This window comes from Ictalurus furcatus, chromosome 27 (assembly GCF_023375685.1).
Source record: "Ictalurus furcatus strain D&B chromosome 27, Billie_1.0, whole genome shotgun sequence".
NCBI classification, from domain to species: domain Eukaryota; kingdom Metazoa; phylum Chordata; class Actinopteri; order Siluriformes; family Ictaluridae; genus Ictalurus; species Ictalurus furcatus.
The window spans coordinates 18,014,029-18,019,811 of record NC_071281.1 but is presented as its reverse complement, the minus strand read 5'-3'; the positions used below and the strand labels follow the sequence as shown (position 1 = coordinate 18,019,811).

The window sequence follows — 5,783 nt, the reverse complement described above, 5'->3', positions numbered from 1 at the left end:
TATAATGTTTCTATAGTAACAGCTCGGTCACAGGGACGTGTATGGCTGACGCCGCGCGTACTAATCATTAATGTGTTTATTTAACATTCATGGAAGGAGTCTCCAGTTTCGCTTGAAGCTTTGTAACAGAGGTAAATCTGTAACTTTAAGTTTTCCGACATCTTCAGAACAGAGGAGTTCACGCGTCACGGTTCCTCAGGAACCAAGAGAGAGAAAACCATTAAAGGGACCATTAAAGCTTCTATCAGGGTTCTTGCCTTATAAAGCAGTCCACGCCGAAGCATAAACATTTACGCTTTTAGATTCGATATTTATCTGAACACAATGTCTAGATCAACAGATGAACTATAGTGAATAACTTTACAATCATTCCAAAAAAATAAAAAATTCTAGAATCCAATTGGATTTGACTATAAAAGGTTCTATGTAGGTTCTAGGACGGTTTTAGCCTCTTAAAGTAATTCTGAACCCTGTCTGTATGTACAAACAGTTCGTAGCAGTCTGTAAATAATCATTTAAGGTTCTAGACTCAACATTTTTGTGATAACGGGATATAATTCCTGTTGATTTGAAAAGGAAAAAAAAAATCAAACTTCTTTAGAAAACCATCCAGAGAACCTTTAAGGAACCCGTATCGCACCTCACACATCCATATAGAAACGAAACTGCTGAATAACACGAGAATTCTGCACGTATATAACACAATAAAGCATTTCTAATCGAGTAATAGTTTCTAATCGACTGAAAAGAAGCATGGAAATGTAGAACGTGCATGGTCTCAGGTTTGATCGGTGGATCATTGCTATTATTTCTTGGGTGAGACTAGTTCCCCTGCTGTCCTTGGTCATGGTAGTCCTGGGTCTGTCTGTAAATGTCCTGTATGTGTCGAGAATAAAAGTAATAAACCTACTGTTACTCACCTGTCCTACTCGTATTCACCATCATCCGATCAACCCACAATCTTAAACTGTTGTTGTTCTTACACTCACCCAAGACCAACCTCTCTGTGGGAACAGAACAGTCCACTCTGTCTGGGTTTCCCTTCATGGAGTGTGTATCTGAGGGAAGTGGAGAGCAGCAGGAGCGAGTGTTCCTCGTCATTATTCGCCGAGCTCGTGTAGTGTTTAACACGTCGGTTTCAGGTTTAATCACGGCACCTACAGACGAGAAGAAACCAGCCATGCGACGCGGAGACATTCCCCCAGTGAGAACACACAGAACACAGCGTCACGCTCTGATTCCTGCTGGTTCACCGTTCCTCTGATTCTCAGCCTCGGGTTCTGGTTCTGGTCCTAAACCTCGGCCACGTCATCACCTTGGAAGATCCGGTAACACTTTCATTTACGCTTTGTTAATATTTATAAGCAAATAATATGTATTTTAATAATTAATGGCTGCTTCTTGATATATAGAGTAAGTCAGAGTTAGTAGATTAGTGACACTTTCTATGAAGGTCACGGGTAGAATGAACTAGAAACATTCTAGAAACTAGAAGCACTCACGAGGTATTATACACATTGTTATAATTATTCAGACATTATGGCAGTGTTTATTACGCATTGTGAATTGTTAACACGATGAAATTAAAGTAGTGCTCATAACAAAATCATAAGACCAGAGAAACCGAGCAGTTCTAAACTGGGAGTAGAATAAACTGGGAGTATTGACTGAATGCTTTATAAATCGTGCTTTTAATGCATAATAAACATCGCTATAAACTATAATACGTTTTCATAAATAATTATAACTATATTATAATTATAGTGTGAATAATGCCTCAGGAATGCATTATAAAGGGTAACGAATGCATTCATAGGTTCATAGAAAGTGCTAGATTATGAAAAATAGAAGGTATGTATTTTTTTAAAAAGGCCATGCATTCTCAACTCCAGAGAGATATATATATATGTGTGTGTGTATTTCAGATCAAATCCACAGTAAATAATGTCAATATTATGTCTAAATGTTAACGTGTTACGATACAGTAGAACACAATACATTGTATTGTATTTAAAACTGACAGCGCTGATGAATTCTGGATTCTGATTGGTCAGAAGCATTAGCGGAAGGAGTCTCCAGTGTCGGAGGTAGATCTGTAACTTTAAGTTTTGAGAAATCTTCAGGACAGAGGAGTTTACCTGTACCTAAACCTGAGAAAAGTAACTAATTTAAACTTTAAATAGAACTCTAAACGGATCAAACGTGCAACGTGTCGTTCTTTAATAAATAAACAATTCTATTTATTTGTTGTCAGGTTGCCGTGGTAGAAGAGGAAGGAAACGCTTCAGGACGTGCTGTTTTGGGAAAATAATCAGCTTTGAGGTGGTAGCAGTAACTCCTCCTCATCACGTCGTCCTGTTGTTGATTGTTTTCCTGTAACAGCACGCTGAAGTGTTTCATTCCTTATTACTTCCTTACAGAGTTCAGCTTCAGGACGGCACAGAGAGCTGGAATTAGGATGTGATGTCTTTTTGTTGTTTTTATGCAGATGAAAACGAAGGTAATATTTTTATAGGGGAATTATGGGGATATTATTAAAGTTTAGAAAGGGACAGAAAATCTTTCCTATATTTAGTTGTTTGTTTACTCGCTGATTGATTGAGTAGAAATGAAGGGAAAGTTGTTTGTTAATCTAAAATATGCACAAAAAAAACAATTAAAATAGAAGGATATCACTTTTCAATCTTAGCTGTCAGTCATAATCAGAAACAGAGTTTTTCTTCTGTGTGTGTGTGTGTGTGTGTGTGTGTGTGTGTGTACGTACTCTCTAAAGATCTCATTAACATGCCATTAACGTTTACTACAGCGTGATTCTCTTCGCTTCTCGGGTTTTAATACCAGAGAGCGATGCTTCCTAAAGAAGTGGACATATAGATAAAGATATAGATATACTTTTCCGCTTCTAATATTTGTAAAGGATCGATATTAGAGGAATTTCTCTAGCAATAACTCTCGATGCACGAGCTGTAGCGCTGTATACCTCCTACTAGCTGGTTGATTCAGGCTGAAGATGTTCCTGACCCGCTTTAAGTATGTTGCGAGCGATGAAATGTCCACTAATGGCTCGAGCGCCACAATCCGGCCTACATAAACAAAAAAATCCATTGAATTCAGCAAAAAGCTTGCACTTTACTTGACTTTACTTCTAGGGCAGAGCGATCAGGGACAAGTCCTCGGGCTCCTGCTGAGGCTTAAAGCAGGTCATGCTGTGTGATTGTGCCGCAGTGAATCTTTCTTTTTGTTTACTCGCAATACATTGACGACATTATGTAGGAACTATATTCAGTCGATGCACGGGGACTCGGAAGTCTCGGCGCTACGGTGCGCGAGGGAGAAGAGGCTTTTCATTATTGATGAGATGTGAATTGACTGAGAAATTCTACAGAATTCCAAACAGATCAACAGTTAGGAATTCGATGTCTTGGTACACAGCGCGTCATGCTTTTAAAGGAGAACATCGCTGGAGGCTTTCAAAAGAAGGATGAGCACTGGATCTCCCCAGAGAGAACCATGTGGCTGGGAGCACGGCCCAGAGAAAAAGTCTGGGGATCGGGCCTCGGCAGATGCCTGGTGCTTTATAGGTTTGCTTCAAGAAGGACTGGACCTCAGAGAGTGCGAAAATGTAATAAAATAATAAAATTAAAATTTTAAAAAAAAAACAAGTAGCAGGAAACTAGCAGAACCTGACATACTTATACTGCTGTGGCTCGTCTTGTACTCTGGATCTTCTCGATTCATTATCAGTCACTACTCTCACCTGGATACCTAAGAACTGCTGCTGTAATCATAAACCCTGTCCAGTGCTCACCCCAGGACTCTGTATTTAGAGTTTAGACTACAGTTTTAAGTGCTGTTTTGAAGTTACGTCGGAACTATACAGATGATCACATAGCACACGCAGGCGATTTGTAAAATCTGAATAGCACACCTAACTATTCCTGTGAATATTGAGGTGAAGAATAATGATTTATAAACCAAGAAGAGCATGGCTTCCCTTTAGAGTCTGATTTTCTTCCTCATGTCATCTCAGGGAGGTTTTCCTCACCGCTACCACCGCTTGCTCGTTCGTTAGGGAATAAGTCATAAATACATCCAGACTTCTGATGACCTAATTAGTCCGTTTGTAACATCTTTACATGAAGTGAGGGTTGATGAGACAGGATGGAAGTGAGGGGCTCGGTGTGTGGTTTTTAATTAGGGAAAACGCAATTTGGACAATCGGAATCATGGTAATTTGAAGCTAGTGGGGAAACACTGGGGAAAACAGGTGAGGGTTAAAACCTAAAGCTAAAATATATGCAACTCCGAACATGGCTTTGATACACAAGCTATTTCAGGTCACAACACAGAACAGGTGAATACAATAGGGCAGCAAACCAGTTGGGTGATTGAATGAATGTGAATGACATGGGTGGAGACAGGACTAGAACCAGAACAAAGGCACATGGCAACTAAGTAGCACTTATCACACTGGAAAACCAGACAAAAGGAGAATTCGTGACACTTTAGCAGTACAGATCACATTATAGAGACGTTCACCATGACTAGATTGAATGCCTCCATTATCCTGACTAGCCTTCATTATCGTTAAGCAGTCGGTGATTTGAGACGTCAATAGTCACGTGCTTACCTCGATTGAGATTATACGGTATAAATGCAGAAGCAAAGCCAAGACACATAAATATTACCCACAAGGCTGTGCTTCACAGCTAGGTTTTGTTAGTTTGTCTACAAAAAAAAAAAAAAAAAGAGTACAGGATCTTGGAGTTCCTTTTCTGGAGCTGTAATGCGAGGCTCGAAAAGGATTTCAGCAAATCCAGCAGACCGCACTGGAATAAAATCAGCAGGAAATAAGAACAAGAAGCAGGTTCTGCTCCCACACACACAGCCTTCCAGACAGCAGCATGGACTGAAAACTTGAGCAAAAACCCTTGTGCTGTCACGTTCATTTCTCTCTCCATTATAAATCTAATTCCCTGTAAACACAGTGTTTATTGCTTGCATCACTGGGCAACATCAGCAATAAGCCTGGGACATTTTTTTTTAACAAAACAAAAGCAAAAAAAGCATATTAAGTTTCATGCTAATCAGACAAACTCTTGCATGTTTTCTGTCCCGTGTCACTCATTAGCTTGAGATTATGATGCAATTAGTGCGTAATTATGCACCTTTTATTCACTGGAATTGTAAATTATATGTAGATGGTGTGCATTAAGTTCCCAGTTGTTTTTCACTCAGCTGTTTTAAGGTCGCACGCTGAGATCGTCGGCATGCAACGGCGAGCAAAAAAAAAAAGAGAAAAAAAAAGCCACCAGAATCCCAAATAGCATCAGAGAAGCTCTGAAGGCAGCAGAAAGGGCAGCCATGACACAATAGCAAACAAAAGCCAAGCCTGTTTAAAACACTGCCGCATGACGTCCGAGCACCAAACAGCGAATGTAAACGGCTCTGTTGTGTAGATACGCGTCCCCGAACGCTCTTATCTCCCTACTGCTCCGGAAGCTTCTCTAACTGCCTCAGACCTTTAAACCGCCCCCCCACCCGCACGCTGCAGGTTCGGCACAGTCGGTGGGAAAACAGACCCAGCAGTGCTCCCTCAATTGGGCCTTCATAAGGCGGCGAGTGGTTTAATAATTTCTGAGAAATAAAAGGGCAGGGAAGCTTTGTGAAGTCGTCTAACTGATGGTCTCTGGACCAAAACGCTGCCTCTGTCTCTTCCATCGTCCTGGGAGATTCACGGCAGCGAAACTCGTCGCTGTGGGGTTTTTTTATTTCTTTATTTT

General features: G+C 40.5%; 1 long non-coding RNA gene across 1 annotated transcript; it reads left to right on the top strand.

The window, feature by feature from the left end:
* Window positions 1-2,041: 2,041 nt before the first annotated feature.
* On the top strand, window positions 2,042-2,683 carry LOC128603139 (uncharacterized). The gene is made up of 3 exons (XR_008384975.1): window positions 2,042-2,159; window positions 2,255-2,322; window positions 2,421-2,683. It is a non-coding gene; the product is annotated as an uncharacterized LOC128603139 (long non-coding RNA).
* The last annotated feature ends 3,100 nt before the right edge of the window (window positions 2,684-5,783 follow it).